Here is a 13,270-nt window from a genome sequence, read left to right as displayed (position 1 = left end):
ATGGCTCTCCTCCGGCAGACGCCGCGAATATTAAACGACACGACAAAGAGTGCGTGCGAGAGAGACAGAAAATCAGTCTGAGCGTGACGTCGGGCTCTGCGTAGCCACTGCAAATTGATTTGTTCCTATTGGCTATAAAAATGATCCGATCTGATCCAGATTCAGCAATCTGATAGATATGGTCATTATCTATGACTCTGCGTTTTTAGTTTTCTCGAATCTGCAATATTGTGGATGCAACAGATTTTCGTCCTTTGTGTGGGCGGAAGGAGGTGGGGCGAAATTTTGAGATATACGTTTTATAGTGAGATCTAACAGGAGTGCGGAGACTAAATTTGGTTACTCTAGCGTTAATAGTCTCTGAGATTTGTGGATGCCCCAGATTTTCGTCCTTTGCGTGGGCGGAAGGGGGTGTGGCGAAATTTTGACACAAAACGGTCAAGGTCCGATATCACAGGAGTGTGGATACCAAATTTGGTTGCTCTGGCTCTTATAGGTTCTGAGATCCTTGAACTCATATTTTGCAATTGGCAAAACCGACCATGAAACCTGTGTGTTAGAGAGAGACAGAGCGAGAAAGAATGAAATTGTTTTCTTGATTCTGGCTATAATAATTATACGATCTAGTTCAGACTTTGCACTCTAGAAGATATAGTCATCTTCTACGATTCTGCGTTTTTGGTTTTCTCATATCTTCGAAATTGTGGATTCCACAGATTTTCGCTTTTTGTAGGGGCGGAAGTGGGCGGGGCAAAATTTTGAAATTTTCTTATAGCAGTGGCATATCACAGAAGTCTGGATCCAAAACATCGTTGCTCTAGCTCTTATAGTCTTTGAGCACTAGGCGCTGAAGGGGACGGACAGACGGACAGACGGACGGACGGACAGACGGACAGACGGACGGACGGACAGACGGACAGACAGACATGGCTCAATCGACTCGGCTATTGATGCTGATCAAGAATATATATACTTTATGGGGTCGGAAACGATTCCTTCTGGACGTTACACACATCCACTTTTACCACAAATCTAATATACCCCAATACTCATTTTGAGTATCGGGTATAACGAGGGGGAACGTTGTGAGTTGCTGCGGAGAACGCAACTCTACATTTATACCCGATACTTAGTCAGTATGGCTCTCCTCCGGCAGACGCCGCGAATATTAAACGACACGACAAAGAGTGCGTGCGAGAGAGACAGAAAATCAGTCTGAGCGTGACGTCAGGCGCTGCGTAGCCACTGAAAATTGATTTCTTGCTTTTGGCTACAAAAATGATCCGATCTGATCCAGATTCAGCAATCTGATAGATATGATTCTATGATTCTGCGTTTTTAGTTTTCTCGAATGGGCAATATTGTGGATGCAACAGATTTTCGTCCTTATGTGGGGGCGGAAGGGGGTGGGGCGAAATTCTGAGATATACGTTTTATAGTGAGATCTAACAGAAATGCGGATACCAAATTTGGTTACTCTAGCCTTAATAATCTCTGAGATTTGTGGATGCCTCAGATTTTCGTCCTTTGCGGGGCGAAAGGTGGTGTGGCGAAATTTGGACACGAAACGGTCAAGGTCCGATATCACAGGAGTGTGGATACCAAATTTGGTTGCTCTGGCTCTTATAGGTTCTGAGATCCTTGAACTCATATTTTGCAATTGGCAAAACCGACCATGAAACCTGTGTGTTAGAGAGAGACAGAGCGAGAAAGAATGAAAATGTTTTCTTGATTCTGGCTATAATAATTATACGATCTGGTTGAGATTTTTTATTCTAGAACATATAGTCATTCTCTACAATTTTGCGTTTTTGGTTTTATCGTATCTTTAAAAATGTGGATGCCACAGATTTTCGTCCTTTGTGGGGGCGGAAGTGGGCGGGGCGAAGTTTTGAAATATTTTTGTAGCAGTGACATATCACAGAAGTCTGGATCCAAAACATCGTTGCTCTAGCTCTTATAGTCTTTGAGCACTAGGCGCTGAAGGGGACGGACAGACGGACGGACGGACGGACGGACGGACAGACGGACAGACGGACAGACAGACAGACAGACAGGGCTCAATGCTATTGATGCTGATCAAGAATATATATACTTTATGGGGTCGGAAACGATTCCTTCTGGACGTGACACACATCCACTTTTACCACAAATCTAATATACCCCAATACTCATTTTGAGTATCGGGTATAAAAAACAATATAGGTTGCTTGGGCATGTCAAAACTCGTTAGTTACGTGGCTCCGAGGTCCAAGGTCGATAAAACAATCGAAAATCCAAATAATATTAATCTTAGCCAAACATATACATATGTACATAGGTTAGGTTAGGTAGAGGCGGCTGCCAGGCTCGCTCGGAGCCCGTAGATGTATTTTAATTGCATCTAAAACTTTATTTTGCTCGAAAAAGTAGGTTCAACAAACGCATAAAAGTAATAGTTAAAAAATAATCAACAGATTACGAGTCGAGTGAATGCACTTGTCCACCTTTGTCGAGGATCAGTAAATGCTGCTCATTGCCCGAGCTGCGTGTGGCGGCTATGTCCATAATATGGGATCTGCTTTCCTCTGGCTGCTCCTGGGGGAGTTCCTTGTCCAAGTAAAAGTCGTAGGTGCGCACAGATCCATTGGCCAGGGCGGAGAGACGCCATCCGTCGTTGGAGAGGACCAGAGCCTGGACAAGGTGCTGCCGTAGACCACTGCCGCTGAGGAGAAGCTGCTGATCAAAGATGCGCATTTCGTAGGAGCGACGCGGCTGCCGAATCAGCTCCAGGGCGGTATCGGGCCTCAGATCGTAGCTTCTGCCCTCCAGTTGTGCTCCATCCATCTGCTGCTCGAAGGAGCGACGCTCGTTGAGGATGATGTTCTGAATGGCACAGGATTTGCCTATGTCCGGATCGTGATCAACGGAGGATGGTGGCATGCCTGTGGTGGGTCTCTTGTGAATCTGACGCTGGTTCTGTCGCTGATTGCAATTGAGTATCATCACGGAGCCGTTGGATAGACCCACCGCCACGAAGTTCTCGTTGGAGAGGACACAGAACGAGGTGGGGAACAAGAAGCGACTCTCGTTGACAGCGATGCGGCTGAAGCGCTCTGTCTTCAGTCTGCGCGTGCAGCAGAGCACAAAGTTCCGATTACTGCACACATAGATCAGATCGCTGCCCGTGTCGATGCTGGTGAAGCGCAGCCTTTGCAAGCCCTGGCCCTGCAGAGCCGTGCTCAGGGTCTGCGTCTCGTTCAGCTCCCTCAGCAGATCGTCGTTGTAGATGTTGCCCTTGAACAGGGACTTGGTCTTCTCGTAGGCACTCTGGTTGCTCCTCAGCAGACGCCGCTCCAGGTAGCCCCTCAGGTCGCAGCTGGCGCTCTGCAGTAGCTTCCCCCTGGCCCATGGCGAGCTGTATTCATTGCTGGCAGAGCTACCAGCGGCAGTGGCGCCTTCCACCAGCGTCCACATCGTCAGCAAACCAGAGTCATTGAGCGAAGTTATAATTCAGATCCCACATGGCCGCACTGCCGTCCCTGAGGCCTGCCACAACGATGTCCGGCGCCTCACTGCAGAAGGCCACGCGACAAACCTCCGCCCAGGTGGACAGCAGGCGCAGCGGCTTGGGCTGTTCAGTGACCAAACCATCAGCAAATTGGCAAAGTCCTCGCTGTAGACATTGCTCTGCGGCGGGCACTCGTGCACAGTGACCACGAGCTGTCCGCTTCCAGAGCTGTCGAAGATGCGGCGCACGGGCAGAGCATTCAACAGGCCAGTCTGCAAGGGAAGGTGGTGCGGGCTGTTGGGACGATGCTGCATGTTTTCATTCAGAACTATCACCATCAGACGCGAGGCCTTGTGAAGGAACGTACGGAGACGCTCAAAGTCCGTGGGCTTGGCCAGGCGGAGTCTTTGTTGCTGCTGTGTACGCTCCTGCTCCAGGCGATGCAGCTGCTCCAAGCGGGATAGGCTCGTTTCGTAGTCATCTGTGGGTCGCTTCAGCACTGTTTCCGATTCGGCATCCCCGCTGCAGCTGAGCACCAGTTGGCCGCCATAGTGGGGCGGATGCTGGGTCCAACTGCTGCGACTATGCAGCTCCACGGTCTGGCACTCGGCGTCTATGTAGGGGGATTGGGTCTGAGTGGCCAGCTGGCAGGTGTTCAGCTTCCCGTAGCTCTGCATGTATCCCTCGTAGCTCAGCGGTTTCATCTCGAACAGACGATAGTTTAGGTGGTCGAATCGCAACTTCCGCATGAGCTCCTTGCCGCGGCGACACTCCACAGGATGAGACACAAAGTTGGCATAACCCCCATAGTAGACATTGGACGCTGACTCTCCGCTTGGGGTTTTCTCTAGGCCCAGGCCCAGGCCCGTTGTGCTTATGCCAGAGTCTAGCTGCTCCGAGTTGGCCATCGAGTTGGTATCGAAGCTATCGCACTGATGCTGCGTGGATTGGGAGCTGAGCTCCGCCAGCATCGGATTACGGCGCATCTGCATGTCGTAGTGGCCAGAGTCCAGTTTGCGATCCTGCTCCTTGTCCCGATGTATCACTGTGATGGGGTTCTGTGTGGGCTCAGAGTCCTCCTCCTCCTCCTCTTCGACGACGTCTGGCTCTGATATTGGCTGTTCTTTTCTCTCTTCTGGCTCCTCCGGCTCTTCCTCATCACAAGCATCGTCCACGTCGTCATCATCGTCCGGTTCCTCCTCGGGTGTGCTGGAACCAGTCTCAAAGTCCGATACATATGATTGAAAGTCATCGGAATAGTTGTCCGATTCATTGTCTGCTTTCTTTGGCTCCTCAAACTTGACCTCAAAGGCAACCGGTTGCTTCACAGGCATTTATCCCACCTCGATCTCACTCCTCTGTTTGGCCGACTCCCTCTTGAGTACCTTTACCTCGTCCGGGTCTAAAGTGCGTGTAAATGTACGGGTTCTGGGCGGGGAGGAGCTCTTTCTGGCTCCGGGGATGTCTCTGTTGATGATTTTGGCTGCACTCGACGCTTCTGTGGCGGCGATGCCACCGTCACGCTGTGGTATGTGTCCAGCACGGCATTTGGTTTGGACTTGGACTTGGACTTTACGGGCTGGGGCTGCTGTTTACCGGCAGGCAATGTACTAGGCGATGGGGTAGTCCGTTTGGCAGGCTGGGCAGGATCCCTCTTTTTGATTCTGCTCGCATTTGATGGTACTGCAGGTTTTCTGCTCGTGGATGTTGTTGCCACTGTCTTTGTGGGCTTCTTTGGGGCTCTGTCGCATTCCACGCTCTCCGGTTGTTTGACCATTGGTTTTCTGTCCTTTGTGGTTGCGCCTGTCCCACTGGCAGCTGGCGATTTCGTGGTTTTCCTTGGCAATTCATTTCTGAGCTAAAAAATTTCAATTTCCTGTTAATTTTAAGTGCTTGAAGTTTTGCAACACTGGCTGCTGTGCAGCACTGGCATAATCCAAACAAAAGATGTGTCTTGGGTGCGATCGGTCGGTGTTCTTTTATTAATTTTAATTGATTGACAAAAGTCTCTGCATATGCGTGTGTGCTCTTGTGCTAGCGTGGCAGCTGTGTTTCTGCTTTGAGCTTAATGGCGATATTTGCAAAAATAACCCAGTAAATCAGGTGAAGATGGATGGAACGTAAATGTACTGAGTGAGCTTGTGAATATCTCTCTAGTGCCAATTAATGTAAATGTGTAATATAATCAATTAAAAGCCTAACCGTGCGAGTGTTCTCTTATTAATTGCATTTATCGGCTCACATTTGTCTTGCTGCCTGTCCGCGCTGCATTCTTAGACATTTTATAGCGGCCAATGCCCTCAAAATGGCTAGCTTAAATGTTTAGTGAATAGAGTAAACGCCAATTGCCACGTATATTTAATCAATTGCAATGCAGACTATCCTCTTTTTGAGTTGTGACAAATTTTTCCTGTTTCCTTGGCAACAACAAACCCAAGTGCATAGCAACAATAACAAAACGAGGGGGAACGTTGTGAGTTGCTGCGGACACCGCACCGATACTAAGTCAGTATGGCTCTCCTCCGGCAGACGCAGCTAATGTTAAACGACACGACAAAGAGTGCGTGCGAGAGAGACAGAAAATCAGTCTGAGCGTGACGTCGGGGGCTGCGTAGCCACTGCAAATTGATTTGTTCCTTTTGGCTACAAAAATGATCCGATCTGATCCAGATTCAGCAATCTGATAGATATGGTCATTATCTATGATTCTGCGTTTTTAGTTTTCTCGAATGTGCAATATTGTGGATGCAACAGATTTTCGTCTTTTGTGGGGGCGGAAGGGGGTGGGGCGAAATTCTGAGATATACGTTTTATAGTGAGATCTAACAGAAGTGCGGGGACCAAATTTGGTTGCTCTAGCTTTTATAGTCTCTGAGATTTGTGGATGCCCCAGATTTTCGTCCTTTGCGGGGGCGGAAGGGGGTGTGGCGAAATTTGGACACGAAACGGTCAAGGTCCGATATCACAGGAGTGTGGATACCAAATTTGGTTGCTATAGGTTCTGAGATCCTTGAACTCATATTTTGCAATTGGCAAAACCGACCATGAAACCTGTGTGTTAGAGAGAGACAGAGCGAGAAAGAATGAAATTGTTTTCTTGAATCTGGCTATAATAATTATACGATCTGGTTCAGATTTTGCACTTTAGAAGATATTGTCATCTTCTACGATTCTGCGTTTTTGGTTTTATCGTATCTTTAAAAATGTGGATGCCACAGATTTTCGTCCTTTGTGGGGGCGGAAGTGGGCGGGGCGAAGTTTTGAAATATTTTTAAAGCAGTGACATATCACAGAAGTCTGGATCCAAAACATCGTTGCTCTAGCTCTTATAGTCTTTGAGCACTAGGCGCTGAAGGGGACGGACAGACGGACAGACGGACGGACGGACGGACGGACAGACGGACAGACAGACATGGCTCAATCGACTCGGCTATTGATGCTGATCAAGAATATATATACTTTATGGGGTCGGAAACGATTCCTTCTGGACGTTACACACATCCACTTTTACCACAAATCTAATATACCCCAATACTCATTTTGAGTATCGGGTATAAAAAAATACCACAGAATCCCTGGCAAACGAATTACATGCCGATGGCAACAGAAAATCAAATTATTCAAAACAAAAAAAAACACAAATAATGCATGTTGCATGTGCAAGCCATTGATTGAATTATGCTGAATTGCAGAAATGAGGGAGAGATTCGGGACATCAGCGGCATGCAGCGGCATTTCTTTTATTGTCGCTTTGCATCGCGTGTGGCATGCATCATTGAGAACAAGCTAAAAGGAGGAAAAAATGCGATTGAATTGAAAATCAATTTCCATTCAATTTAGGCAAATGCCAAACAAATTAAGCAGAGCCCAAAATCTAACAGGAGGTTAGGCATGCCACCTGGCGAGCGCATGCCCCCAGCCATACCTCGCACTCCCCTGCTAAAGCTGCCAAAAAAATAAAATCATTTAACAATAAACGCAATTAATTAAATTCGACTGTGAAGCAGTGGCAAGGGTGTCTGGATGTGCAACGCAAATCAAATAATAACGAGGGGGAACGTTGTGAGTTGCTGCGGACACCGCAACTCTACAGTTATACCCGATACTAAGTCAGTATGGCTCTCCTCCGGCAGACGCAGCTAATATTAAGCGGCACGACAAAGAGTGCGTGCGAGAGAGACAGAAAATCAGTCTGAGCGTGGCGTCGGGCGCTGCGTAGCCACTGAAAATTGATTTGTTCCTTTTGGCTATAAAAATTATCTGATCTGATCCAGATTCAGCAGTCTGATAGATATGGTCGTTATCTATGATTCTGCGTTTTTAGTTTTCTCGAATCTGCAATATTGTGGATGCAAAAGATTTTCGTCCTTTGTGTGGGCGGAATGGGGTGTGGCGAAATTTGGACACGAAACGGTCAAGGGCCGATATCACAGGAGTGTGGATACCAAATTTGGTTGCTCTGGCTCTTATAGGTTCTGAGATCCTTGAACTCATATTTTGCAATTGGCAAAACCGACCATGAAACCTGTGTGTTAGAGAGAGACAGAGCGAGAAAGAATGAAATTGTTTTCTTTATTCTGGCTATAATAATTATACGATCTGGTTGAGATTTTACACTCTAGAACATATAGTCATCCTCTACGCGTTTTTGGTTTTATCGTATCTTTAAAAATGGGGATGCCACAGATTTTCGTCGTTTGTGGGGGCGGAAGTGGGCGGGGCAAAGTTTTGAAATATTTTTGTAGCAGTGACATATCACAGAAGTCTGGATCCAAAACATTGTTGCTTTAGCTCTTATAGTCTTTGAGCACTAGGCGCTGAAGGGGACGGACAGACGGACAGACGGACGGACGGACGGACGGACAGACGGACAGACAGACATGGCTCAATCGACTCGGCTATTGATGCTGATCAAGAATATATATACTTTATGGGGTGGGAAACGATTCCTTCTGGACGTTACACACATCCACTTTTACCACAAATCTAATATTCCCCAATACTCATTTTGAGTATCGGGTATAAAAAAATACCACAGAATCCCTGGCAAACGAATTACATGCCGATGGCAACAGAAAATCAAATTATTCAAAACAAAAAAAACACAAATAATGCATGTTGCATGTGCAAGCCATTGATTGAATTATGCTGAATTGCAGAAATGAGGGAGAGATTCGGGACATCAGCGGCATGCAGCGGCATTTCTTTTATTGTCGCTTTGCATCGCGTGTGGCATGCATCATTGAGAACAAGCTAAAAGGGGGAAAAAATGCGATTGAATTGAAAATCAATTTCCATTCAATTTAGGCAAATGCCAAACAAATTAAGCAGAGCCCAAAATCTAACAGGAGGTTAGGCATGCCCCCTGGCGAGCGCATGCCCCCAGCCATACCTCGCACTCCCCTGCTAAAGCTGCCAAAAAAATAAAATCATTTAACAATAAACGCAATTAATTAAATTCGACTGTGAAGCAGTGGCAAGGGTGTCTGGATGTGCAACGCAAATCAAATAATAACGAGGGGGAACGTTGTGAGTTGCTGCGGACACCGCAACTCTACAGTTATACCCGATACTAAGTCAGTATGGCTCTCCTCCGGCAGACGCAGTTAATATTAAGCGGCACGACAAAGAGTGCGTGCGAGAGAGACAGAAAATCAGTCTGAGCGTGGCGTCGGGCGCTGCGTAGCCACTGAAAATTGATTTGTTCCTTTTGGCTATAAAAATTATCTGATCTGATCCAGATTCAGCAGTCTGATAGATATGGTCGTTATCTATGATTCTGCGTTTTTAGTTTTCTCGAATCTGCAATATTGTGGATGCAACAGATTTTCGTCCTTTGTGTGGGCGGAATGGGGTGTGGCGAAATTTGGACACGAAACGGTCAAGGGCCGATATCACAGGAGTGTGGATACCAAATTTGGTTGCTCTGGCTCTTATAGGTTCTGAGATCCTTGAACTCATATTTTGCAATTGGCAAAACCGACCATGAAACCTGTGTGTTAGAGAGAGACAGAGCGAGAAAGAATGAAATTGTTTTCTTGATTCTGGCTATAATAATTATACGATCTGGTTGAGATTTTACACTCTAGAACATATAGTCATCCTCTACGCGTTTTTGGTTTTATCGTATCTTTAAAAATGGGGATGCCACAGATTTTCGTCGTTTGTGGGGCGGAAGTGGGCGGGGCAAAGTTTTGAAATATTTTTGTAGCAGTGACATATCACAGAAATCTGGATCCAAAACATTGTTGCTTTAGCTCTTATAGTCTTTGAGCACTAGGCGCTGAAGGGGACGAACAGACGGACGGACGGACGGACGGACAGACGGACAGACAGACAGGGCTCAATCGACTCGGCTATTGATGCTGATCAAGAATATATATGTATGTAAGAAGGAGTGGGCCAGCTGGCCTATTGAGGGGGCAGCGGAGATAAGCAACAGCAGTAATAACAGCAGCAGAGGAACAGCTGATTAGCAGCAACAGCAGTAGTAACAGCAGCAGCAACAGCAGTAGTAACAGCAGCAGATCAACAGCGGACAGAGAAGAAGAGGAACCGAGCGAAGCAGTGAAAGGGAGAGAACAGCAGCATACGGACGCGACTCAAGCAGCAGCAGAAAATCAGCAGAAATAAGCCGTAACATTAAAAACTTTTGTAAGCACACATACCAGGCCACCGCGATAATAATACGAATAAACAATACTCTGAATAATATCTTACATTTGGGGGCTCAACCAGTCGCGTACTGCCTGTGTAAAGTGGAAAAAATCAAAAATTGTGTGTCTCATGTCTCAGAAGCCGGCAGCAGACGAAGCGGGACGGAAAAGCAAAAATTCGGTGCAAAAAAACTGCGCATTAGACTCTCAGAAGCCGCAAGCAGAGGAAGCGAGACTGCGAGTGGGTGAAAAGAAGAACCGAGAAAAAAGGGTTGTTTCAAGCCGGCTGCCCACAAGAGTATTGCGCAGTAGAATTATAATGGAAAATACAAGTGGACCACCAGCCGGGAATATGCAGCAAAACGCGAACGCGGAAGCGATGAGGTCAACACTCCTAGAAGAAAACACACAGACGCTCCAACAGCTGGTTCAACTGCTCTCGATGAAAATAAATGCTGATGAAATTGACAAGAAAAATGATGCAAAGCTGGTAGTGGAAAATTTTGCCAAAATTATTCCAGAATTCAACGGAGAAAATATGTCGGTACAGCAGTGGTTTATTAACTTCGAGCTAAACGCTGAAGCATACGGACTAAATGACAAACAAAAATAGGTGCAATCCCGAGCAAAAATGACAGGTACAGCCGCTCTTTTTCTCGAGTCCACAGCAGTGTATGAGTACGGCCAATTGCGTCACCAACTTTTACAGGAGTTTGAGTGTGAGCGTTTATGCAGTGCGCAAATTCACAATCAATTGTCAATGCGAGTGAAGATTGCCGGCGAAAGTTTTCACGAATATATACTACAGATGAAACGCATTGCTGCACGTGGGACAACAGACACGGAGTCGGTGATTCGATACATCGTCGACGGACTCAATTTAAAAACGGATTATAAGTACACCTTGTATGGATGCAGCTCATACAAGCAGCTGCGAGAGAAGTACGAAATCTACGAAAGAACGCCCGCGGTTGATGGGGGCTTGGCCCCGAAACAAAAAGACTCACAGCCGTTCGGAAAGAAGTCCAATTTCACCAAATATGAAAGGAAGCAACACTGCTACAATTGTGGATCCCAGGAGCATCTACGCAAGGATTGCCGAGCTGCATTAAAGTGTTTCCGCTGCAATCAGACTGGACACATGTCTAAGGATTGCCCGAGTGCTGCTGCCGTAAACGTTGCACATGAGGAAAAACGCCTGAAGTTTATTAAAATTAACGACGTGCAAGTCAAGGGGCTCATAGACACCGGTGCAGATGTTTCCCTATTAAAGATGTCAGTATTCGGCAAAATGAGTGGTATCCATCTGCAAGCCAGTTCGTCAACTTTGAGGGGACTTGGAAACAACATCACACGCTCCGCTGGGCAGTTTACGGCAGAAGTGGAGATCGACGGAATGCGACTGGCACACAAATTCCTTGTGGTGGCCGATCATGCCGTCGGATGCGAATTGTTGCTTGGACACGACTTTATATCCAAGTTCACAATGACATCAACGCCAGGAGGATATAAGTTTTCTCCCCTGCCGGGGGAGGAAACTGAGCACACCAAACAGATAAGTATTTACAACGTGGTCGAAGCAAATACTGACATAAACATTCCATCGCAGTTCAGAGATGCCGTCCAATCAATGATTCAGGACTTTACTGAAAAGAAGCAGACTGCAGTGTGCCCGATCATGCTGAAGATCGTACCGGACGAGAAAATAGTGCCGTTTCGACATTCGCCAAGTCGAGTGGCAATCAGCGAAGCCGACGTTGTCAAGCAGCAGATCGATGAATGGGCCAACGCTGGGATAATACGACGCTCATCATCAAATTTCGCCAGTCGGACTGTAATTGTCAAGAAAAAGGATGGGAGCAGCCGGGTCTGCGTGGACTATCGTCAGTTGAACAAGATGGTCTTGAAAGATTGCTTTCCCGTTCCAATCGTTGAAGAGGTGCTGGAAAAACTGGAAAATGCTAAGGTGTTCACCATCATGGACTTAGAAAATGGGTTTTTCCACGTTCCTGTGGAAGAAAGCAGCAAAAAATATACGGCGTTCATAACGAAGGAAGGCCTCTTTGAGTTCAACCGTGCGCCTTTCGGTTTTTGCAATTCGCCAGCAGTTTTCATCCGTTTTATAAGTTTTGTATTTCAAAACCTTATAAATGAAAATATTCTTGACCTGTACATGGACGATATCGTTATACACGCTGAAACCGCCGACGAATGCCTGGGAAAGCTGAAGAAGGTTTTTAATGCTGCAGCTGAATACGGGCTGAAGATGAAGTGGAAGAAGTGCCGATTTCTGCAGTCGACCATTACATTTTTGGGTCATCAAGTTGGAGGAGGGGAAATCAAGCCTGGATTGGAGAAAACCAAAGCCGTCAGCAAGTTCCCGATGCCGAAAAACATAAAGGCTGTGCAGTCGTTTTTAGGGTTAACTGGGTTTTTCCGTAAATTCATAAGAAACTATTCGCTAATCGCCAAACCACTGACCAATCTGCTGCGAAAAGATGTCCCATTTAAAATGAGTCTGGAGGAGCAGCAGGCGTTCGCTACATTAAAGGAAGCATTGGTGAAAGAGCCGGTCTTGAAACTTTATCGCAGGAATGCAAAAACCGAGATACACACTGATGCGTCAAAGGACGGGCTTGCAGCGGCGTTGTTACAATTGCACGAAGGACAATTGCATCCGATCTTATTCTGGAGTAAGAAAACCTCGGAATCTGAAGCACGACAGCATAGCTATATACAGGAAGCCAAAGCAATTTTCCTAGCGTGCAAAAAATTTCGTCAGTACATACTTGGAACCAACTTTAAGCTCGTAACGGATTGCGCTGCTTTCAAGCAAACGTTAAGCAAGAAGGACGTTCCGCGGGAGGTAGCCCAATGGGTCCTGTACTTGCAGGACTACGACTTTGAAGTGGAACACAGACCAGGAGAACGGCTGAAGCATGTGGATTGCCTGAATAGGTACCCAGTTGATGTCATGATGGTATCTTCGGAAGTCACAGGAAGAATTAAGAAAGCCCAGCAGGAGGATACGATGATCAAAGCAGTTTCCGAAATTTTGAAAAGTAAACCATATGACAACTTTAAGTTGAAGGCTGGTCTCGTATACAAAGTGGTGCAAGGCACG

The 13,270-nt window shown here is 46.6% G+C and overlaps 1 pseudogene; it reads right to left on the bottom strand.

Annotated features, from left to right (window-relative positions):
• Positions 1–2,342: 2,342 nt before the first annotated feature.
• Positions 2,343–5,771, bottom strand: LOC117193011 (annotated as a pseudogene).
• Between the last annotated feature and the right edge of the window lie 7,499 nt (positions 5,772–13,270).

This window comes from Drosophila miranda (assembly GCF_003369915.1).
Source record: "Drosophila miranda strain MSH22 chromosome Y unlocalized genomic scaffold, D.miranda_PacBio2.1 Contig_Y2_pilon, whole genome shotgun sequence".
Classification (NCBI taxonomy): domain Eukaryota; kingdom Metazoa; phylum Arthropoda; class Insecta; order Diptera; family Drosophilidae; genus Drosophila; species Drosophila miranda.
The sequence above is the reverse complement of the archived record's forward strand: the minus strand, read 5'-3'. Positions and strand labels throughout refer to the sequence as shown.